The sequence below is a fragment of the Triticum urartu genome, chromosome 6A (genome assembly GCF_056163025.1).
Source record: "Triticum urartu cultivar PI428250 chromosome 6A, HENAU_Tu73, whole genome shotgun sequence".
Classification (NCBI taxonomy): domain Eukaryota; kingdom Viridiplantae; phylum Streptophyta; class Magnoliopsida; order Poales; family Poaceae; genus Triticum; species Triticum urartu.
In genome coordinates this window covers 141,964,982-141,990,552 of record NC_141878.1, presented here as the reverse complement: position 1 = coordinate 141,990,552, position 25,571 = coordinate 141,964,982, and the positions used below count along the sequence as shown (strand labels likewise).

The 25,571-nt window shown below is 44.7% G+C and overlaps 1 pseudogene; it reads right to left on the bottom strand.

Moving 5' to 3' along the window:
• Positions 1 to 539: 539 nt before the first annotated feature.
• On the bottom strand, positions 540 to 19,839 carry LOC147964499 (uncharacterized; annotated as a pseudogene).
• Positions 19,840 to 25,571: the final 5,732 nt, after the last annotated feature.

The following is a 25,571-nucleotide window of genomic DNA, read 5'->3' as shown; positions in this document are numbered from 1 at the left end:
AAAAATATTGTAGGGACGTAGCTAATTTGCAGGTAAAAATATATATTTTGGCTTTGCAACAAATCTAACAGAAGGTTGTAGCTATTTCCTGTGAGCTTCCAGCAATTTAAGTGTGTGATAAAAGTAGCATTCACATATTATTTTTCAGAAAAAATATGTTTTGAGGGGAAAAATGCGCAGAGATTCCCTTGAAACTTCGATGGATGAAGTTTGAAATATTTTCATATTTCAGAACCAGTGAAACAAAAAACAATTGTCAATGCATGGTCATGTTGGCAAAAAGAAGAACGCATCCATTAAAAACATAAGTGCATCATCCAAATATCAAGTTATCATCAGTTTACATACCAAAAGGACACATATGTTTACTGGAGGTATCAACAGTTTACATACGAACGCGCACTACTCTAATCCTATTAGAACGCTACCACCTCGGACATGATCTAGACCTAACGAAGAAACAAGCTTGTTCGTCTTGAACCTTCCAGAAAATCAAGCCGCCAACTCATCCTTGAACGCCCGCTCCTTTGGGGCATTGTTCATTGGGTGACTGAAAAGGTTGTATGCCATATCCATGCGATATCGCGCCATGTCTTCCTGTAAAAAATGAATACAAAAAGTAAGCAAGTATGATACTAGTTATTCTTTGTTGCATGAGTATTTAAAACAAAAGGTAAACAAGTATGATACTAGTTATTCTTGTGTTGCATGAGTGATGAATGCAAAAAGTTCACATCCATCCACCGCAAAAAATTGATATGGATGTAGCAAAATTATGATATGGATGAAGCAAAAGCAGAAATGTAGTTGTAGCACACTAGACATATGGATGTAGCAAAAAAGCCTAGTAGGTATGAACTTAAACCACATATGAAGCAAAAACAAAACATGGTATTCTTCTGTTGCATGAGTATTGAAAACAAAGAAAGTATATTGTAACAAAATGACAAGACAAAAAATTAAAAATGTGTACCTGCTTGAACTCTCTCACTGACTTCCCATCATAGTTCTCCACATATTTGAGCCCAAAAAAGCCACAATCACATCTGTGAGATAAAAAAAGTTCTCCATCATACTTCTCATGTGTAGTTGAAAAAATAAAATGTTGAAATGGAACACATGATTGAAGCAAAATTCAAAAAAAAACTCACAGGGTATCTTGCTTTGGGTAATCCTCTAGGTCAACACGAGCGAAGGATCCAACATTGACATTGAATTCGCTGCACTCTTGTGCGAGGGTTGCAAAGTTTGTGATCTAGCACCGAAAACACACACAAAAGTTTCAAAAATAAAATGAGGTGTGTAAAGATGACAACAGGGCATTTATGCAGATGAATCAGAAGGGTAAACAGAAAAAATTAGAGAGCATGAGCCTACCAGGTTATTGGCTTGCTTCTTCAAAGAAGATTGTTTTCCTTTTGAATGGATTGAGTCAAATACATTCCACTGCTTGTGAAGCAAGTTTGCGCAAACAACTATCCAATGGAGATCATGAACAATTGTGAAAAAGATCTACAAAAAACAAAAGAAAGGCAAAAAGGTACTCAGAACATGTAAAAAATGTTACAGCCACGTCGCTTCATTGGATCATATTTGGAAGTATTTTTTGGTGTGGAACAAAAGAAAGCTTCGTGAAACTTACGAGGTCAAACTTTTGAACCTTCAACATTTTCATAGCCCTTTCAAGCTCAGCCATGAGTTTTGCTGGTTGGAAAGTTGATGGGTCTTGTTTTAGTAGGATCTACTTGAAAGATACAACAAAATGGTTAGTGTGTGTTGAAACGAAAATGTGAAAGAAAGAAAGGAATGAAGCATTGCTTGTTTTTACAAAAACTTACCCTCGCGTGGACTGAGAAAATGTATTTCTTCAAATCCCTTTCTTTTGCTGCACGGGATGCGAGGTTGTTCATCTCGATACATAGTGACATAACCTCATCATTCATATTACCGCGAGGCTTGAAGCATGCAAGGAATTTCTTGTATCCAATGAAAAATCCACCTAGCTTGATGAAAGGTGTCTTGTTACCATAGATGCAACCAAATGAATCATTTGTTTCGAGCAGAAAAAATAAAAAATAGAAAGCAAAAACAGATTGGGCTTAGGTAGCTCACACTTGTTCATTGGGTTGTGATTTCCTCAATGGTTTCCCATGCTTTACAAACCTTTCATACATTTCTGCAGCCTTGTCGACCTTTTGCTTCTTTGCCTTGGTATTTTTTATGGCTGGAACTTTGGCCATCCTCTTCTTCCTAGTCTTTTTGTCATGTGTGCTAGGGCCACTGCTTGCATCAGCAAAATGCTCTTCTATAGCGACCATCTTAGGAGTTGTAGCAAAAAAATAAAGATGGATGAGTTTGCAAGAGATTGTACAAAAAGAATTTGCTGGAATCACATAAATGTGAAAAAATGATATGGAGAAAAACAAAAAGAAATGATGCAAGAGGAAGGAAGCATACTTGGGCTGTCATCATTATCTGAAACAGGAAACACGGGGATGTTTGCATATATGGGGCTGACTGTGCTCTTCTTAATTGTAGGCTCATCCGTGGAATGCATCATCTCATAGTCTTAGGATCCCTTTGGGAACAACTCACAGGATGGCTCGTCGTCCCAAATGTCGGCTGTCGCACTCCTGGGTGCATCATAGAAGAGTGGGGGGCTGTGAGGTGAGGCGTTGCCTTCCATCTCGAAACTCACTCTTTGTTGCTCACGAGTTTCCGCAGCCTCTGTTGCAACTTCTAGGTTCAATCCGGTGACTTCATCCTTGTTGATGCTAGGTGTTGTACCTTGAGCTTGAGCTTGAGCACCAATGTCGGCATTTGCAGCTTTAGCATCATTCTCTTTTCCGCGACATTCGTCCATGATAGGTGCTTCAAAGGAAAAGTTGGGCTCATTGGTAGCTGCGATGGCGTCTCCAACATCATGAAGGAGAGCGGCCATCCGGTTGCACTGCAATCCCTTTAAACACTGTCCAAACTTCCCTACTACACCATCCACCTCTGCTGCAAAAATACCCTTGTGCTTGTCGTAGAGCATTTGAAACTGAGTTGGTACCTACAAGAAGGCAAGTGTCCAACATTTTTAGTGATAAGTATATCCAGATTTTGAGAAGTATGGATGTAAAAAAACACAAATGTGGGTGTAGCACATTAGAGGTATGGATGAAGCGAGAAACAAGTAGGTGTGCTGCTGTGTCACTATGTATCAAATAAACAGTGTGATTGTAGCAATTTACTGTCATGGATGAAGCATAAAAAACAAATGGTCTATACCTCTAGGTAGCAAATTATTGATATGGATGTAGCAAAATTATGATATGTTTGAAGCAGAAACAGAATGTAGTTGTAGCACACTAGACATATGGATGCAGCAAAAAAGCCTAGTAGGTATGAACTTCTACATATGAAGCAAAAACAGAACATGGTTGTATCACATCAGAATGAGGGATGCAGCAAACAAAATATACACTTGCAACTGGGTATAGTAAATAATGCAAAGCCAAAGGTAAATAGGAAATGAATACAAAGAAAAGGATAGTGTAGATTTGGAAAGAGTACCCTTAGACCTTGCATGCTAGAGAATGATTGATGAAGCCAATTGTTGAGTGATGATGATAGGTGTGGTTCAGCATCAACATTTTGTTGAGCCTCGTTTGATTGAGATTCCTTTGCTTGAATGTCAGCACCTTGAATTTGGCTTCCTTGGCCACTAGTTCCTTGGCCACTAGGTGCTTCAGCACTAACTACCTACCCACTGGCTGCTTCAGCACCAACTTCCTGTCCCATGAGTTGTGCTGCATAGGGGGTGTTGCACAAACTCCGGATCTAGGAAAACAAAACATGAGGGGAGACAAATAAGAAGGCTGCCATAACCTAAATGGAAAAGCAAAGATTGCTAAATGCAAATTCAGTGAGAAAAAATAGGGGGATGTTAATACTCCATTGGCAAAGGAAAATACATAGGCGGGATGTAGCAAAATTACTTGGGTGTGTATCCCGTAGAAAGGTTGGACAGGAGTGAGCTTGTTCTTGTCAACTTTATCCAACCAATCAAAATCCTTTTGGCAAACAAAGCGTATCCTCGGCACGGAATAATCAATGGCATGCTCATTTGGGAGGTCAGCCGGGATATCAATATGATCCATGTATATGATCTGTATAGAATGGAAAAAGGACATTAGCCAACAAAAACATAAATGCGAGCTATAGAAATGTACAGAAGGTTTCATGCAGCAAAGAAAGAAGATGGAGGTATTTCATAATGTTGTGTTGCATACCGCTAACATGGGGAGGCATGAAGCGATCTGAAACTCTGCTGCTTTTTTTGTATTTGCTTGCATCCTCTTCTTCTCTTGAAAGACTCCAGCCTCCTCCATCACTCGTGCCAACAAGTGCTCATCCCAAGCGAATTCATGCACCAAAGACATATCTTCCAAGGAAGCTAGATACTCGAGATTCACCATGTTGCCAGTGCTTGGGCACAAAACTGTTGCCAACGTAAGGAGTGTCCAAGTCCTATTTACCATAACCACGTCCTCATCGCTGCAACTAGTGAGCAACTTGACAACATGAGCGATTGGAGCCCTGTTCCCCTCCTTGTAGATGTTGTGAAGATCATGTTCATCACTCTTCTTAAGAAGCTTCACAGGTCTATCACTGGATGGCACGTTGAAAATCCTTTTCACCATGAGCTTGCTGAAGGTGATGGACTTGTTCTTGTGTTTGAACTCAGAGAGTATGTGATTCGTGTTCATCACAACAAACTCAATGAGCTCATGGGGCGCCTTGAAAGACCGGATGTCCAACAAGTCTCCAAACGGTCCCTCCCTTATGATTCTCTGTTTTTATGGTGTTACTTGCTTCCTAATCTCAGCCAGTTTTTTGAGTTAAACCTTGACTTAAAGCCATATAGATTGCCTTTTTTCTTATTCTTCTTCTTAGCCTTCTTACTCCCCTCATTCTCACCAACGGTGCCTGCGACATCTACAAAAAGGAAAAAAACAAGTCAATAAAACCCTAAAACTGCATCATCAGTAGCTAGGAAAAAACATACATGAACACCTAAAAAATCTGTAAAACCTATGAAACATACAAGCACACATAAAAAATGTACAGAATAAAACATTGCACTCTAAAATTAGCATTTATACAAATACGTCTGCTATAGAATAAAACCTAGGATATTTTGCAGCACCAAGAAACCTATTTACAAATTTACATGGCAAACAAGGATGCCTCTGTGCGGTGTGTGATTCCTTCACGATCTCAAACAAGTTAATTTTTAGCGTCATTCTATTCAGCGCTGGAGCTTGAGATACATAAGTAAGAGTTCACATGTTTCGTGTAACTCTGCTGCTGCGAACACGTGTAGGATCGAAAGTATGTCTAGAGGGGGGTGATTAGACTACTTGACCAAATAAAAACTTAACCTTTTCCCAATTTTAGTTCTTGGCAGATTTTACCTATTTTAGGACAAGTCAAGCAATCATCACACAATTCAAGCAAGCATGCAAAGAGTATATTGGCAGCGGAAAGTAAAGCATGCAACTTGCAAGAATGTAAAGGGAAGGGTTTGGAGAATTCAAACGCAATTGGAGACACGGATGTTTTTCCCATGGTTCGGATAGGTGGTGCTATCCTACATCCACGTTGATGGAGACTTCAACCCACAAAGGGTAACGGTTGCGAGAGTCCACGGAGGGCTCCACCCACAAAGGGTAACGGTTGCGCGAGTCCACACAGGGCTCCACCCACGAAGGGTCCACGAAGAAGCAATCACCCACAAAGGGTCCACGAAGAAGCAACCTTGTCTATCCCACCATGGCCATCGCCCACACAGGACTTGCCTCACTAGCGGTAGATCTTCACGAAGTAGGTGATCTCCTTGCCCTTACAAACTCCTTGGTTCAACTCCACAATCTTGTCCGAGGCTCCCAAGTGACACCTAGCCAATCTAGGAGACACCACTCTCCAAGAAGTAACAAATGGTGTGTAGGTAATGAACTCCTTGCTCTTGTGCTGCAAATGATAGTCTCCCCAACACTCAACTCTCTCTCATAGGATTTAGATTTTGTGGAAAGAAGATTTGAGTGGAAAGCAACTTGGAAAGGCTAGAGATCAAGATTCATATGATAGGAATGGAATATCTTGGTCTCAACACATGAGTAGGTGGTTCTCTCTCAGAACATATGAGTTGGAATGGTGTATGTGTTCTGATGGCTCTCTCCACGAATGAAGAGGAGGTGGAGGGGTATATATAGCCTCCACACAAAATCCAACCGTTACACACAGTTTTCCAATCTCGGTGGGACCGAATCAACAAACTCGGTCGGACCAAAAATGTAAACCTAGTGACCGTTAGAGATTTTCGGTGGGACTGACATGCAACTCGGTAGGACCGATATGGTTAGGGTTTGGGCATAACGTAATCTCGGTGAGACCGATTACACAAACTCGGTGAGACCGAATTTGGTAATTAGCTAACCAGAGAGTTGGTCAGGCAAACTCGGTGGGACCGATTTGCCCTTTCGGTGAGACCGAAAAGTTACAAAGGGGAAACACTGAATTTACATTGCAATCTCGGTGGGACCGATTCGCTCTTTCGGTGAGACCGAAAAGTTACGAAAGGGAAACAGAGATTTTGCAATCCCATCTCGGTGAGACCGAGATCCCTATCGGTAGAACCGAATTGCTAGGGTTTGGCAGTGGCTTATGACAAGTGAAACTCGGTGGCGCCGGATAGGAAGAATCGGTAGGACCGAGTTTGGCTTAGGGTTTAGGTCATATGTGGATATGGGAAAGTAGTTGAGGGTTTTGGAGCATATCACTAAGCACATGAAGCAAGAGGCTCATTAAGCAACACCTCATCCCTCCTTGATAGTATTGGCTTTTCCTAAAGACTCAATGTGATCTTGGATCACTAAAATATAAAATGAAGAGTCTTGAGCTTTTGAGCTTGAGCCAATCCTTTGTCCTTAGCATTTTGAGGGTTCCACTTTCACATCCATGCCATGCCAATCATTGAGCTTTCCTGAAATAATCATCTTGGAATAGCATTAGCTCAATGAGCTATATGTTGTTATGAATTACCAAAACCACCTAGGGATAGTTGCACTTTCAATCTCCCCCTTTTTGGTAATTGATGACAACATATAGATCAAAGCTTCGACAAATGATAATAAGCATGAAATAGATCGTCGCTTTGAGAAGTATGTGATAAGTAAGAGCTCCCCCCTAAGTTTGTGCATATTTAAAATTTGCTTTGGACTGCAAATGCACAAGGAGTTAGAGTCATGGGTTACTCTTCCATGTCACATACATCTTGGTGGAGCGCTTAAAATGATAAGAATGAAATACATGCACTCATCACCAAGAATAGTGAATGATCACATAAGATAGATAAGATAATAGCATTAAGCAAGCATTAAGTGTAGCTTATGATCAAACACATGATCATCAATGTCTCACAAGCAATGACATCAAAAGCAAACAAGTTCGAAAAACCACCAAATAAAGCAAGAGAGAAAAGCAACACACTCTCTCTCGAAGCCTATGATCTATACATTTTTATCCCCCTTTGGCAACAATTTACCAAAAAGTTCCTAGAAAAATGCATAGTGCTAAGTCGACGCTCAGGCTTGATCTTCAGGTGGTGGTGGAGTCCGGATCACTGCAAGGACGAAGGCTTCTGTAGACGCTGAAGTAGACGCTGGAGTTGGAGCTGAAGTAGATGCTGGAGCTGGTGGAACTGAGGCTGTAGCTGGTGCTGAGGTGGTGGCTCTGGTGGCAGAAACTGGCACGGCAGACGACCTCGGACCTCGTGGCACTCTGGCAAAGGCATCAGTGGTAGTCCTGCCTCTCCTCTCTTGCATGTCATCCTGGAGCTGCTCCACTGCAGTCTGAATCTCTGTCACCTTGACATCCAAGTCATAGAACTTTTGTTCCATGATCCTCTCTAAGCTTGCCTGGTTCTGAGTTAGGGTGGCTAGTCCTTTCTCAATCCGCAGGGTGGATGCAATCAGGTAACCAAGCTGCTCTTGTTTAGTTTTCAAGAAATACTCAGATGCCTCCTCTTGGGTTGGCATCTTGGCAGCTTTCTCCTTCCTTGCCTTCTCCTTCTTGGCTTGTGCTTGGGCAGATGATGGCTCATTCTCAGTCATGACTACTTGATTGTCCTCAAAATCTGGACGGATGGGCAAGTGTTCCTTATCCAGCAAGTATATGCCCGTGCCCATCTTGGAGTTAATGAGCTCCTGAATTTGATGGGCATAACCACAGCTCCTCTTCTGATCTACTGCAGTCCTCTTGATAGTCTCTACTATGAGGCTCATGACCTTGAATTTCTGTGGCACATCAAATACATGTAGCAAGTTGATTGCATGGCCTCTAATCATCTTGTGATCACCTGACTTGGGCAAGAGAGTGTGCCTCAATATCCAATTGATTGTTGGCAGCCCTGATAGAAGATAGTGCACAGACCCAAACTTGAAAGTATCAAGAGCTTCATTGGGAATCTCCTTGTACATGTTGGACATTGAGTTGTGGTCCATCTTCTTCTTGGCATAAATGTCCAAGTCATCTGCTTGCTCCTCTGGGGCATTGATCAACTTTTCCCATTCCTCAATAGTTGATTGGTACCTCGTACCTTCAGACATCCATGTGATCCTTCCATCTGGGTAGAAGTGTGCTGTGGAGTAGAATTGCATGATAAGCTCCTCGTTCCACTTTGTGAGCTTCTGCCCAACAAAGTCTTCAACTCCACATGCACTAAAGCTGTCATACACTCCAGGGTAGTGTTCCTCATTTTTCTTCATGTAGGTCCAGTCGACCCATCTCATGTCACAAACAATGGGCTTCTTGTCAAGCAGTACTGTCTCATAGAAATCTTGCTGCTCCTTGGTGTGAAATCTGTAATCCACAGCAGTCCTTCTCCTTGAAGCATATGGATCTGCTTCTCTCCACTTCCTCAGCCCTGAGTCTCTCCTGAGCTTCATGTCCTCAGCCACAGGATGAGCATCATTGTGGTCTGGGATCTTGGGCTTGAGTTTTCGGAGAACTTGCTCTTCATCCTCTTCTTCAGCAGCTTCAGGCACTGGGGCCTTGTTCTTTTCAGCAGCAGGTATGCTCCTTATATTTCTCTTTGGTGCTGTCTTGACCTTTGATGCAGCCTTGGGCTTAGATGCAGTAGCCCCTGATTTTATAGCATCACCCATTAGCTTGGGTGCCTTAGGTGCTGGTGCAGCAACCTCTTCTTCCTCTTCCTCTTCCATAATGGAAGCCTTTCCAAGCACTCTGGCTACGGTCTTCTTGACCCTTTCCTTCCTCTTCTTGCCTTCAGCAACAACTGGCTCTTTGGGTGCAGGCTTTTCAGTTGAAGCTCTAGCCTTTGACATAGGCTGCCTGCCTGCTGGCCTTTTGATCTTCAGTCCTGGCTTTGTGCCTTGAGCTAGCTCAACTCTATTTGATGTGGCCTCTTCCTCTGCCACATAATCTTCATCTTCAGAATCAGAAGTTCTCTTCTTCCTTTGTCTAGTGGCAGCTTTTGGCAGATTGCTTGGGGTACTTCTGCTGCCATCATCTGAAGAGCTGGAGGGACTAGTGCCCTCACTCATCACCACTTGTTGTTCTGACATATTCTGGCTGTCACTCTGATCTGACATGTTGAACAAGCTGACTGCTGACCCTGTGAACAGTTTATAGATGAGGTAGAATAGATGAGCATCACAAAATGCAGAGATTTTTGCACAAGAATGATCCAAAAACTTAGTTTTAGTTTCCCACTGAAATCATCTCGGATCTACCGATTTTTAAACTCGGTGATACCGAAGCAGTTTTGGCACCTAAACTAGTGAACTCGGTCAGACCGAGTCACAGTTCGGTGGCACCGAGACTGCTAGGGTTTCACAAAGTTCCAAAATCGGTCACACCGATAAGTAATTCTCGGTCAGACCGAGTCTCACTTGTGCAATGGCATAAGCCAAATCGGTGGGACCGAGTTTTTCAACTCGGTGGGTCCGAGATGGTTTCGGCGGAAACCTAACCCTAAAATTTTCGAATCAAACCTAATCTATGAGCGCATTGACTGGATAGGAGTGTTTCAATCGTGGCAAGAATCATGATGATCACAATGTGCTAAGAATCGGATTGGAGAATAGCACAAAGATCGAGTCCATACCCTAGTTCGGCGGAGACTCGCTACGGCGGCAACGGCGGGGTAGAATTCCCTTTGACGGCGACGGAGACCAGCGACTGGAGGCGGCTGGCGGCGAGGAGATGATTCGGAGACCACGTTGGCAGAGCAGGCTATCGCGCGGGCGAAGGGGTTCGGAGAAATTTCCAAAATTTTGCCCGTGACTATATATAGCCCGACCCTGTCGGTGTGACCGAGTGGAACAACTCGGTGGCACCAAGATTCATAACTGCAGGCAGTTACTGAAACTCGGTGTGACCAAAAGATTCAAATCGGTTGCACCGAGATCAAAAACCTAGATCAACTTAATGATCTCGGTAGGACCGAAAGTGGGGTATCGGTCAGACCGAGAATCATAAAGAGGTTTTGGAAGTTTAAGTCTATGACGAATCGGGGACTCCGAGCGCTCCTCACACAGAGTGGTTCGAATCTGACTTGATCAAATTTTGTGATGCAGCATGAATAGAGTTTGAGACGAGAAAAGCATAGATAGATAGAGGAGGTTCTTAGGCATTCTTGTCCATCCACTTGGCAAAAGAAAATAAAACCAAACAATCAAAACAACAAGTGGATGTCCTCGAATGAGTAAAATATGCAACCAGCATGCTCACACAATAAGATGGCAAATGAAATATGTGACAAGGCATGCACAACCAATTCTAGCAACTATCAAGCAATTTGCGATGACTAGGTCATCTATATATGAGTATATTGACTTAGGAGTCAAGTGAGAACACTTGATCATAGGTCATACTCATCGTTTAAGCTCAAGTGGGGTTACCACTTTTACATAAAGCATTGTTGTGTTCACATCTTTAGAGTTGTTTTAGCTCAAGTCTTAGAGTAAAGCTCCCCCTAGATGTGATACCCCCCCCCCTAAGAGGGATGAACTAACCTTGGGTTTTGTCGATGATGACTTCATGTAGATGTTGAAGATGTGGATGCTCAATGTTGATGTAGATCACTTGGAGCTATCCATTTGAGTGAATTGCACTTTCAATACCTACATGGGTTAGTCCCACAAGGAACAAACAAGGATATCCATAGACATAGAGTGATGCACACACAAGATGATGTCCATGAAAACTTTTAGGTTACCTTGTCCCTTGTCTTACCTACAAGAGGGTTTGTGACTCCTTGAACTAGTGCAGGATGTGGAAGTTGATTGCACTTGTTCTTGCCAAAATGATAAGAGTGAAGTATGTTGGCGGAGTCACCCTCAAGGACTCTCTAGTTCTTCTTCTTTTGGATCCACATCATCTTGATGGGAATCCTTGGAGTTGTAGTCGTACTTGATGAAGTGGAACTTGAAGTAGTCTTGGGAATCCACTTGACTAAGGTCTTAGGAGCTTCTTCAAATGCGTCAATTTTCTCTTGAAGCTTGTCCTTGCCTTTTTGCTTGTAGTCTTGTGGTGGAAGATCATCTTGAGCTTGTGTCCCCTTGAAAGAAGTATCATACTTCTCTTGTTGAGGAACAAACTTTGTCTTGGGGTATTGATCTTCTTCCCACTCAACTCCATTGGCATTGAACTTTCGTTCAAAACCAACACCTTAATTCTTCCGGTGCATTCCTTGCTTGCACACAATTTCCTCGAATTGCTTGCTCCCGGCAAGGCTTTTGTACACTCCTTTCTCTATAATTCCCTTCAATAAGCTATTTTCTTGCTCAAGTGTAACTTGGCTAAGAGAATCATTAGTGGAATCAAGAGAACTACTAGAAGCAACAATATTGGATTTAGCATGATCATTGTTACTGCTAGAGGAAGAATCTTTCTTGTTCTTGTTACTAGACTTGACTTGAGGCATGTAAGTGGATAAGAGTAAACGCTTGGCAATGTAAGAAGAACTTTTCTTGCGGAGATCATCATTGATTGCTTTTAAGAACTCATGCTCTTGCTCAAGATTGAGCTTTTCAAAGCGTAATTTCTCATGAGCTCTTAAAAGTTCTCGATGATCTTCGAAGATAGTTTCATGAGCTAACTTAAGAGTGTTTAGTTCTTTAGTTAGAGCCTCAATATTTTCCTTATCATTGTCATTCTTTTTTTCTTGATTAGCATGATTAATTGACATTTCATCATAGTATTCATCACTAGAGTTGTCAACAAGCAAATCATCACCTAACAAGTCATCTTCATCACTATTGAAATCAACATACTCGGGGTGTGTTACCTTAGGACCTTTGGCCATGAAGCATCTTCCAATTCCTTTATTTGGTGAGTCAAATATGTCGTAGGAGTTGGTTGACACAAGTGCTAGACCGGCAACACCTTCATCTTGAGTATCTTCGGAGTCGGAGTGATAACTTCTCTCGGAGTGGCTGTCGGAGTCGGAGCCGGATACCCATTCACCAACATGAGCTTGATGTCTTCGTCTTGTGTAACTCCTTGATGATTTTTCCTTCCTTTCCGAATCCTTGCTTCTCCGTGAGTATCTTCGTTCATAACGATCATCTCTACTCCTTCTCTCTCTTGGTGGTGATTCTTTGCTTCTTCTTTTTGGAGAATCTTCTCTTCTCTTGTAGGGAGCCGTACACTCATTGGAATAGTGTCCGGGTCTTCCACAACTGTAGCAGTTTCGCTCTCGACTAGAAGATCTTTTGTCATTGTAGGACCTTGACTTGAAGCTTCTATCTTTGCTTCTACTCTTGTAGAACTTGTTGAAGTTCTTCACCATTAAGCTCAATTCTTCATTGAAATCTTGTTTCTCACTTGATGATGTAGGGGCTTCACATGAGGCTTTATAGGCACCACTTGATTTGTTGTGAAGTTCCTCTTTATCCTTAAGTGACATCTCATGAGCAACAATTCTTCCAATCACCTCCGTTAGCTTGAGATCTTTGTAATTGGGCATCATTTGGATCAATGTGCACACGGTATCATATTTTCCATCCAAAGCTCTTAGAATCTTCATGATGATGAATCTATCGGTCATCTCTTCACTTCCTAAGCCGGCAATCTCATTTGTGATGAGAGCAAGCCTAGAGTACATTTCAGCGACACCTTCACCATCCTTCATCTTGAACTTGTCAAGTTGACTTTGAAGCACATCCAACTTGGATTCCTTGATGGAGTAGGTACCTTCGTGCATATCAATCAAAGTGTCCCAAATTTCCTTCGCATTCTCAAGACGGCTGATTTTGTTGAATTCTTCGGGGCACAATCCGTTGAAGAGAATATCACAAGCTTGAGCATTGTATTGCAACATCTTCAACTCATCCGCGGTAGCTTCACGGTTTGGTTCTTTCCCATCAAAGAAGTCACCTTGCAAACCAACACACACAATAGCCCAAACGGCGGGGTTATGTCCAAGAATATGCATTTTCATTTTATGCTTCCAACTAGCAAAAATAGTACCATCAAAGTAGGAACCTCTACGGTGATAATTTCCCTCGCTAGACGCCATACTCTCCTAGGTTGTGAAACCAAGGCTATGACCACCAAAAGCTATGGAGATCAAAACAAATGGAGACCAAAGCTGTGATACCACTTGTAGGATCGAAAGTATGTCTAGAGGGGGGTGATTAGACTACTTGACCAAATAAAAACTTAACCTTTTCCCAATTTTAGTTCTTGGCAGATTTTACCTATTTTAGGACAAGTCAAGCAATCATCACACAATTCAAGCAAGCATGCAAAGAGTATATTGGCAGCGGAAAGTAAAGCATGCAACTTGCAAGAATGTAAAGGGAAGGGTTTGGAGAATTCAAACGCAATTGGAGACACGGATGTTTTTCCCGTGGTTCGGATAGGTGGTGCTATCCTACATCCACGTTGATGGAGACTTCAACCCACAAAGGGTAACGGTTGCGAGAGTCCACGGAGGGCTCCACCCACAAAGGGTAACGGTTGCGCGAGTCCACACAGGGCTCCACCCACGAAGGGTCCACGAAGAAGCAATCACCCACAAAGGGTCCACGAAAAAGCAACCTTGTCTATCCCACCATGGTCATCGCCCACACAGGACTTGCCTCACTAGCGGTAGATCTTCACGAAGTAGGCGATCTCCTTACCCTTACAAACTCCTTGGTTCAACTCCACAATCTTGTCGGAGGCTCCCAAGTGACACCTAGCCAATCTAGGAGACACCACTCTCCAAGAAGTAACAAATGGTGTGTAGGTAATGAACTCCTTGCTCTTGTGCTGCAAATGATAGTCTCCCCAACACTCAACTTTCTCTCATAGGATTTAGATTTTGTGGAAAGAAGATTTGAGTGGAAAGCAACTTGGAAAGGCTAGAGATCAAGATTCATATGATAGGAATGGAATATCTTGGTCTCAACACATGAGTAGGTGGTTCTCTCTCAGAACATATGAGTTGGAATGGTGTATGTGTTCTGATGGCTCTCTCCACGAATGAAGAGGAGGTGGAGGGGTATATATAGCCTCCACACAAAATCCAACCGTTACACACAGTTTTCCAATCTCGGTGGGACCGAATCAACAAACTCGGTCGGACCGAAAATGTAAACTTAGTGACCGTTAGAGATTTTCGGTGGGACTGACATGCAACTCGGTAGGACCGATATGGTTAGGGTTTGGGCATAACGTAATCTCGGTGAGACCGATTACACAAACTCGGTGAGACCGAATTTGGTAATTAGCTAACCAAAGAGTTGGTCAGGCAAACTCGGTGGGACCGATTTGCTCTTTCGGTGAGACCGAAAAGTTACAAAGGGGAAACACTGAATTTACATTGCAATCTCGGTGGGACCGATTCGCTCTTTCGGTGAGACCGAAAAGTTACGAAAGGGAAACAGAGAGTTTGCAATCCCATCTCGGTGAGACCGAGATCCCTATCGGTAGAACCGAATTGCTAGGGTTTGGCGGTGGCTTATGACAAGTGAAACTCGGTGGCGCCGGATAGGAAGAATCGGTAGGACCGAGTTTGGCTTAGGGTTTAGGTCATATGTGGATATGGGAAAGTAGTTGAGGGTTTTGGAGCATATCACTAAGCACATGAAGCAAGAGGCTCATTAAGCAACACCTCATCCCTCCTTGATAGTATTGGCTTTTCCTAAAGACTCAATGTGATCTTGGATCACTAAAATATAAAATGAAGAGTCTTGAGCTTTTGAGCTTGAGCCAATCCTTTGTCCTTAGCATTTTGAGGGTTCCACTTTCACATCCATGCCATGCCAATCATTGAGCTTTCCTGAAATAATCATCTTGGAATAGCATTAGCTCAGTGAGCTATATGTTGTTATGAATTACCAAAACCACCTAGGGATAGTTGCACTTTCAACACGCGTTCGGCACAAGGCTGGTCATAACTCTGTCACTCCGTGTAAGCTACTGGTAAATCCGCCGTATAAGAGTCATGTTCAGAGATGAATTCATTTCTGTTCGTTCTAGTTTCAGCAATCAAATCTGAATGATCCTCAATTCAGAAGCAGGGGTGTTGGGCTGCGGAGTTCAAACTTGCTTCATCATACGCAAAAAAAAGGTTCAGAATATATATTGATCTAGTACATTTGCTGGTAAACTTTAGTACTCCTACATGCTTGCAGATGATGATCTTAAACAAAGTGCACGTACATTTGCAAAAGTGCAAAGTTGGTTTCGGCCGTATATACAACACAAAAACACAAACACAGCAGTGTGCATGCATCTTCACATGTAGTGATATGAAGTTTACTCTGTTCTACTGTACCATCTAAAATAAATGTTCCTCACAAATTCCCCTCGAAAGTGTCCAGTGACCATTTAAACATGGCAATACCATTTCCCTGTATCCGATAATTCGTGGATGAACAAAATCCCAAATCCTAATCCCAATCCCATCCCAAATTCGTAGCGAACAAAAGATTCAAATCCACCACCCCGCCCCCTCCCTCTGCCCGCGGGAACACAACCCCGCCCCCTCCCTCGACCCGCGGGAACACCATCCCGTCCCCTCCCTCGACCCGCGGGAACACCACCCCGCCCCCTCCCTCTGCCCACAGGAACACCACCCCGCCCCCTCCCTCGACCCGTGGGAACACCACCTCGTCCCCGTCCGCGCCGGCGCCAACGCCGGCCCGCGGGAACACAAACGGCTCGCCCGCACCATAACCCGCCCTAACCCTAAAGCCAACGGGGGAGGGGGAGACAACAACGAAAGGGAGAGCAGGAGGGGAGAGTTACCATCCGGTGGAGCCATAGATCGCCGGAGAATCGAGATCCGCCCTGGGCCGCCGCCGCCGCTCCTGATCTCCAGGCGCCAACAAGCCGGTCGCCCTGCCTCCTCGCACCGAAATGACACCCCCGTGCGGTTGCAGCAAAAACTAGAGAAAGAATAACCCGTGCGCGTTTAAAAAAAAACATGGGTCTAATAACACGTGGCGCAGACATCGTCCTTGGATCAAAAGAGATCCAACGCGCGGAGCGCGACCGGCGCAACGGTTCGGCCGGCGCCCCGGCCACAAACACTTCCGGTAAAAGATTCATGGTAAACTTTCTCGGTGGAGGGTTCGTGTGCAGGGATGAACAGGTCAGAACGTACACACGCGTTCAACGCCTTAATTAATAAAAACATTTGAGAAAGTCAAAATATTATTATCCTCTAAGCCAGCTAACCCTATGATTAAGGGCTGCTAGGTGCACCATACGTGCTAGGTAATGAGTGGGATCGAGACATGTATGTTTCCAGCTCCTGGTTAGGTCGCTGTGCCATTTTTTCAATGTGTAGACAAGACAGACACGAAAGGCTGGCGAACATGTCTTATTAGTTATCAGGTGACAAACTATACCCCGTTTTTCTTTCTTTTGTGGCTACAAAGTTGCATCTTGTCAATGTGAGTATATTACTCTTACCCGATGGTCACAAGAATCTGTATTTTGCCGAAACTGATCATTGCGGAACCAAAGGCAAATATCCACTTCGGTTCGAGCTCATTTAATATCGGTGAACAGTAAAATAAAAAAATACTAATTTTTTTCAGAAAATACTAAAAAAAATTACATGAAAGATTTTTAGTGCGTGAGGTCCGTGCCAAATTTTAACTCGTTTGAACATCTGAACTGCTCTCAGCAAAAATAACAAAATCGGTCCCGAACAATGCGAAACTGTAAAAATTTTCACATGCTTTAATTTTGCTTTTTTTGCTGAGAGCTGCTCATATGTCCAAATAAGCTGAAATTTTGCCTGGGCATCACACAGTAAAACATCTTCCATGCAAAAAATGATTTTTAAAATTTTTTCTAGTATTTATTTTGATTTTACTGTTCATACGCAGGAGCATATGAGCTCGGGAGCCATTTAGGGCATGTACAATGGTGTTATCTTAGGAGTGTCACGTAGGATAAATGATGAGGTGGAGAAGAGAGAACTCATAAGAGAAGGCTTGTCTTCTCTTATTTAATATGAGACAAGAGATGATCTCTTAATACAATATGTCTCACCACATTTTTAGGAATTGCTACTTATTGAAGATAAGGCTAAGAGATGATCCATTGTAGACATTTTTTTTGTCATCTCTAAATTATATGCAAAACTTAAGATAAAACTATCTTATCAACCATTGTACATGTCCTTAGCCGCTCTCCCCTCAAAGGAACCCATCTTGTCGTCAGAGCCAACATAGAATCTCTCTCTCTCTCAAAAAAAAAAGAGCTAACATGGACGCATAGTCTGCTGCTCCGTAGTGAGCCACACTGGATATATAGCAAGACACTCGTCGTGCGTGTACATCTTTCCATTGTGTCATCCGAAGAAAAACTGGACGATGCCGTCTAGCGGATATGTCACTCGGGACCTCCACCCAACAACCCCCGGAAAGCAACGGGTAGTCGGGTTCGCATGGAACGCCACCGTACGCTGCGTGCGCACCTGGACCATGCCCAGCAAGTAAGCAAGAATGCGCTGCGCACCGCCGCCACTCCATGCTGCCCTGCCCACTGCGGCCACTCCACACGAGCCAGCGCTCGCCATCTTCCCTACCTGCTGCCTGCCGGCCGGAGCGGCGCTCGCCTTTCCCTGCACGCTGGACCGCCGGCCCACTCACCCATCGAGGATCGGACGGCCCCGTGGCGTCAGCGTGGCGTCGCTCGCTCCACCACCCCGCTCGGCACCACTCGTTTGTGTGTGTGTTTTTTTTTTTGAGGGGATTTGTGTTTTTTTTTTCAGAATCCCCACTCGTTTGTGTTGGACCGGCCGGTGGTAGGTGGAACCGATGGCCCGTCGCCTCGCGGCCGTCGGAGCGCTCCGGTCCCGTCGGGCCCGATCCAGACCTTTGCGAGGTAGACGGGTAGTAGTGGTGGCGTGCGAGAGCATTATACAACGAGGGAACTGCGCGCCCTGTCAGATGATATATACTCTTAGCACTGTTTGACTGCTACAAGTTCATTTTCCTCGTAGAGGTTCCTTCTAGTACTATCGTGGGACCATAATGTATATTGACGGCGCGCACCATGCGACCTACTAGTGGTGTGCAGAAATATTCGCCACTATGCGCGGCCACTCAGGGTCAAGCACAAGCTGCCCTGGATTGACGTTACAGTGCTAGATCGTACTTCCTTCGTTCCAAATTACTCGTTCTAAAAATGGATGTATGTTCGATATATTTATTTCCGCGACGAGTAATTTGAAACGGAGGGAGTAATAGTACTAGTTGTAATCTGCCGATTCCAATCGTAAAGATGGCAAGGATGCGGTTGTTAAGCACACTGCTTCGTGGTGGTCCTTTCTGTTAGTGCTTTTAGAATTGAGTTCTCGAGGAATTCCGATGCAGAAAAATAAGAATCAAGTTTTTTTACGGCAAAAAGGAATCAGGTTTTTGCCACTATGCGCGGCCACTCAGGTCAAAGCACAAGCTGCCCTGGATTGACTTTACAGTGTTAGATCGTAGTACTAGTTGTGATCTGCCGTTTCCAATTGTAAAGACGGCAAGGATGCGGTTGTTAAAGCATGGTTAATAATACACCCAACAATCAGTTATAAGAAGTTGTCATGTCATTTACATCTAACCTCTTAGCCTATATACAATAGTAAGTTTTAAATATGTATTAGTTTATCAATTGTTGGCCTACCTTACATTCTCACAAAGCGTCTTGGGTTTCGTGTTGCAGCTGGCTATTAACTAAGAACCCATTTCTCTTCTCTCTCCTCCAACTAAGCAAGTCTCGCTACAGTCTTCTTGACATTTTTATTAGTTAAGAAGAGAAACATATCGAGCGAAAGCCGACACAAACTACTAATCACACACACACACACACACAAGAAATCGAAGAAAACAACACCAAAATTGCACAATGGCATCATCGTCATCACTTCTCTCGAACAAGCAATTCCGATTTCAGCGCAAGATGTACATTTTACATCACAATTTTATAAGATAAAATGTTCATTCATTATGTGTGCTCGTATTTTCCACTTTTTATCTTTATTTCCTCTGCATACACAAATTTGCACTGGAAAGAGACCAAAATCCTGCTACAACTGCAAAATTGGAGAAGACATGCGAAGAAGGTCATATTTAGAGTAAAGAAAAAAATCCAACAAATATATATGAATAAAAATGAGTTGGGAGCCAGAGGGGCACCTAAGGGGAAGGGTTGGCTCACATGGCACCCTCCTTAGCTTGTGTCGGGCACACCTTGCACTCCTCCAACTTTCTCATTGATGGAGGCATTTTCGTCTTCAAGAACACCATATTCATCTACAACACCACCCATCGACATCAACATCCATGTGTAATTGGTGTAGAATGGTTATTGTGATCACGTTCCCATGTTAATAGATGTTTAGCAGATGATGCTTTGTATTTATTTGGTGGTGAAGATTCATACTTCTAGATTGCAATCCATATTATATTCCATTGATCATTATTATGATGATGGATGATGGCTAATTCATGTAACGTTCTTCGGGTCATCAAAGAAAGCTTATTGTGAAGGCTCATATGATACTTTTTTTCAATAGAGATTGATGTGTTGATTATATGTTGTGATGTAATTTTATAGTGGTGATGCATGAACATCAAGTGCAGGTCACTTCACCTTCATGGACCTAGAGGGGAGTAGTATGCTATAATGAATGTACGAGGGGAGGGGCAGAGTGATAGAAGTGACAGAACACCATTTCAAAGTTTAGAGTCATATCATCAGGATGTAATAGTACCTTAGATCTTAAAGTTGCGGTTAGACTTTGTCTTAATTATTTCCAATAGATAATAGGATTGTCCATAGTGAGTACAAACATAAGTATATGTGATAAATGGTTTTTCAATATATAGTCTTAGACTCTATCAACATGCTGATAGTCGAGCAATAACAATCAATGAAACAATTATAAAACTTAATGACTAGTTAATTTTCATGCCGTACTTGAGAACGATCTAGTCCACAAATGATTGCCCTTAGCGCTATCAAGGATCATGCTACTTGTTGCAATCTTTTACTTTTCATATTTCAATACTTGCAGCCATCAAAATCAACCAAACACACATTTATCACTTAGATTCAGTTTTTACAATGAGTCATAACCATGTTTAATGCACCAATTTCTCTTGCTACTCATTGAGTTTGACACTAAAAAAATCCACAAGGCGTTCCCTACGTTTATGGGTGTCAACCATCGACAAAACCCACACCACAAAGGCTTCGAGAAGCGACGTACAACTCCGAGCCAATCCTATAACCCAAGATGTATACCACGAACTGTCGCTTTTGATCATTAATAAAGCTTGGGTTACCCCTAAAAAAAACTCCGAGTCAAGCAAACAATCACGTCTGGAAGCATGGCTGCTCTGGATCCACGAACAACACATGTCGGAAAACTATGCAAACGTTCACAACATGAAGGATCATCGAGCTAGGCTACCCAACTCATGTCAATGTTGCCGCACAGACACACCGTCTCTGCGCAGCTCTGACTCTCGATAAGTTAGGCATAGATGCAATAGGAGTATGAGGGATGTCCTTTTTGGCTTTGGGGAGCATACGCTCCTGGCTGAACAGCGAATCCAAAACACATACTAGTAAATAAAATTTAAAATTCTATTTTTAAATTCTCATGTTAGTGTAAGAAGCGTGCTTGATAAGTTTCGTGCAAAACGGAACATCAGCGCTTCATCGGTGAAAATAAAACAAAATTAAGTCTAACATTTGTTGTTCGACTTTTTTTCATAGGTCAAGGTGATTAGAGCAACTCCAACGCACGACTCCAAACAGACGCCTGTTTCGTCCAGATTTCGTTCGTTTAGGGCGGAAAAACGCACACGCCCTTCCGCTTGTGATTGCGCGGTTGTCGGTGCACCCAACGGGCCCGCCGCATCCCAAACCGTGTTTTTGGACTTCGATTTTGGCCAAAAAAACAAAATAAAGGTTGCAAATAATATAAAAACATAGACATAAATAATTAAACGTCCACAGTACCCAAGTTCAACACAGTTCTTAATTAAACTAAAACTTAAAAGATATAAAATAAACTAGATAAGGCCCGTCGCCGGTGAGGCCGCCGCCGTCTTCAGGAGCCACCATCCTACTCGTCGTCATCGCCGGCGAGGTCGATGTATGGAGGTGGCTGCCAAAGGTGGGATGGCGGCCCTTGCCAGACCAGAGGCACCTGCGAAACCTGCACCACCTCCTCCTGTGGCTCCTACTCCTGCTCTGGTGACCGCGGCGGTGTGGTTGACCATGGGCCGACACCCACCGAGTCGGCCATCTCCGGCGCCGTGCACGACCAGCTCCACCGCTGGCCCACTAGACACGGGTTCCACGGGACAATGGGCGGCTCCTCAATCACCTCCTCCCGCACCTCCTCCTTGGTAGCCATGTCCAGCTCCGAGATGGCCACGTCACCGGCCACAAAAGAGGCCAACTGGGTTTCCAAGCCCTCCCATTGGCGCTCATCGTGGGTGTTCATGGAGTCCTCCATGGCACGCCTCATGAGCTCGGCCTCCTCCTCCTCGGTCATGGAAGGTGGCGGTGGCGGGGACGGGAACGGAGATGGTGTCGGCGTGATGCCTCACACACGCCTACGACCGCGCGTTTGGGGCAGGCTGTCAGCACGAGCAGGACGTGGGCGGCGCGAGCTTGGAGGACGACCGACAAAAAAGAATTGCCGCCACAGGTCGTGCTCGCCATGGAGCCACGTATCCCACATCGGCGAATCAATGGCATACCTGCGGTCAAGGTTGTCAGAATCGTGATTCTGAATCGGATCGGAGCTCCGATGGCGGGATCGCAAATCGTAGAATCTTCACTATCAGGATCGTAAAAGCGTAGATTCTATGAACCAAAATCGTAGAATCCGAGGGGTTAGTTTGGATCGTAAAGTCGTAGAATCGTACAACAGAATCGCGATTCTGACAACCTTGCCTGCGGTCGTAGAGCAGATCCGATGGCAGGCGGGCACGGCCGCTCACCGACACTGGTGGGGTTGGCACACGATCCGCGAAGAAATGCCAGTTGTTGGGGAGGTGGACATTTCTCCACAAGAGTGGCGTCGCCGTCTCCGAGTAGCACCGACAGATGTCGGCGGAGACGTACGGCCTGTTGCGCTGCAGGGCCGCCAGCGACGTGATGCCAAATGCGGGCGGTGCAGGCGGCGCGAACCTGGTGGAGCGGCGACGACCAGAGGAGGAGCCGGCCTCATGGTCGTGCTTCCCCTTGCTCATCCAATGTCAGCCCATGGCGCCGGCGGGGAAGTGGGATGCGACGACGGCGGCTAGGGTTTGCTAGCTCGTGTCAGGGGTCGAGGAGGCATGCCGGGTAGGAAGTGTAAGCTATGGATTGGCCGGTCCATGACTTTCACATTAAGAAGGATGACGATCCACCTACTAGGGGCTGACAGCCGGGGCCCGCCGCACGTGCGCATTCATTTTGAACGGTGGAGGTAGGTGGACGGCCGCCACGCGTTGATAACCCATAAGTATAGGGGATCACAACAGTTTTCGAGGGTAAAGTATTTGTGACGCCCCCGATTCAATCGTACACTAATCATACACGCAAACGTGTACGATCAAGATCAGGGACTCACGGGAAGATATCACAACACAACTCTACAAATAAAAATAAGTCATACAAGCATCATATTACAAGCCAGGGGCCTCGGGGGCTCGAATACAAGAGCTCGATCATAGACGAGTCAGCGGAAGCAACAATATCTGAGTACAGACATAAGTTAAACAAGTTTGCCTTAAGAAGGCTAGCACAAACTGGGATACAGATCGAAAGAGGCGCAGGCCTCCTGCCTGGGATCCTCCTAACTACTCCTGGTCGTCGTCAGCGGGCATCACGTAGTAGTAGGCACCTCCGGTGTAGTAGGGGTCGTCGTCGACGGTGGCGTCTGGCTCCTGGGCTCCAACATCTGGTTGCGACAACCAGGTAGAAGGGAAAGAGGGAAAGAAGGAGAAAGCAACCGTGAGTACTCATCCAAAGTACTCGCAAGCAAGGAGCTACACTACATATGCATGGGTAAATGTGTAAAGGGCCATATCGGTGGACTGAACTGCAGAAAGCCAGAATAAGAGGGGGGGATAGCTAATCCTTTCGAATACTACGCTTCTGGCAGCCTCCGTCTTGCAACATGTAGAAGAGAGTAGACTGAAGTCCTCCAAGTAGCATCGCATAGCATAATCCTAACCGATGATCCTCCCCCCGTCGCCCTGTGAGAGAGCGACCACCGGTTGTATCTGGCACTTGGAAGGGTGTGTTTTATTAAGTATCCGGTTCTAGTTGTCATAAGGTCAAGGTACAACTCCAAATCGTCCTGTTACCGAAGATCACGGCTATTCGAATAGATTAACTTCCCTGCAGGGGTGCACCACATACCCCAACACGCTCGATCCCATTTGGCCGGACACACTTTCCTGGGTCATGCCCGGCCTCGGAAGATCAACACGTCGCAGCCCCACCTAGACCAACAGAGAGGTCAGCACGCCGGTCTAAACCTAAGCGCCCATGGGTCTGGGCCCATCGCCCTTAGCACACCTGCACGTTGCGTGGGCGGCCGGAAGCAGACCTAGCCTAGTGGCGTTCCAGTCCAATCCAGCGCGCGCCGCTCCGTCGCTGACGTCAAGAAGGCTTCGGCTGATACCACGACGCCGGGATACCCATAACTACTCCCGCGTAGATGGTTAATGCGTATAGACCAAATGGCCAGACTCAGATCAAATACCCAGATCTCGTTAAGCGTGTTAAGTATCCGCGAACGCCGACCAGGGCCAGGCCCACCTCTCTCCTAGGTGGTCGGAACCTGCCCTGTCGCTCCGCCTCAAAGATCCACACAGAGGGCCGTTGGGACAAAGGTCCTTTCAGCCCCCAATCCGTGAATCACTCGCGGGTGCTCCACAAGCCGACCCGTCTTTAGTCACCACATGTATCATGTATAAAGCATATAGTATATACCCGTGATCAACTCCCGAGTGATCACGGCCCAATAGTATAGCATGGCAGACGGACAAGGATGTAGGGCCACTGATGAAAATACTAGCATCCTATGCTAAGCATTAGGATTGCAGGTAAAGGTAACAACAGTAGTAGCAAGGACAGGCTATGCATCAATATAGGATTAACGGGAAGCAGTAACATGCTACACTACTCTAATGCAAGCAGTATAGAGAAGAGTAGGCGATATCTGGTGATCAAAGGGGGGGGCTTGCCTGGTTGCTCTGGCAAGAGAGAGGGGTCGTCAACACCGTAGTCGTACGGGGTAGCAGCGGCGTCGGTCTCGGTGTCTAGAGAGAGAAGAGGGGGAAGAAACAATAAATATAATGCAAGCATATGCATAGTGAAGCATGACATGACAAGTAACGATGCTAGGCGTGCCCTAACGTGGTATGAGGTGGTACCGGTTAAGGGGGAAAACATCCGGGAAAGTATTCCCGGTGTTTCGTGATTTCGGGCAGAGGAGCCGGAGGGGGAAAGTTGCGGGTTCGATAGGTTAGGGGTGTGTGGCGGACGAACGGACTGCGAAACCGGATTCGTCTCGTCGTTCTGAGCAACTTTCATGGTGAAAATATTTTAATCCGAGTTACGGATTAAAAGATATGATTTTCTAAAGATTTTATTAATTTCTGGAATTTAATTAATTAATTATTTAATTCAAAAAATGAATTTATGACGTCAGCATGATGTCATGCTGACGTCAGCAGTCAACAGGGTTGACTTGGTCAACCTGACAGGTGGGTCCCGTTCGTCATACTCTGTTAGTTAATTAACAATAGTTAATTAGGTTAATTAGCCATTAGGTTAATTAATCAGGATTAATTAATTTAAGTATTTACTTAATTAATTAATTAATATTTTAATTATCATTTATTTTTATTTTTAACGTTCTGGGGGGGGGCCTGCGGTCAGTGGCATGGCCGGTCCAGTCAGCAAGGCTGACCGGGTCAACAGGCCGGCCGGGCCCCTAGGGCCCACGGGTTAGTGACCCAGGGGTGGCCCCAGGTCGGCCACGT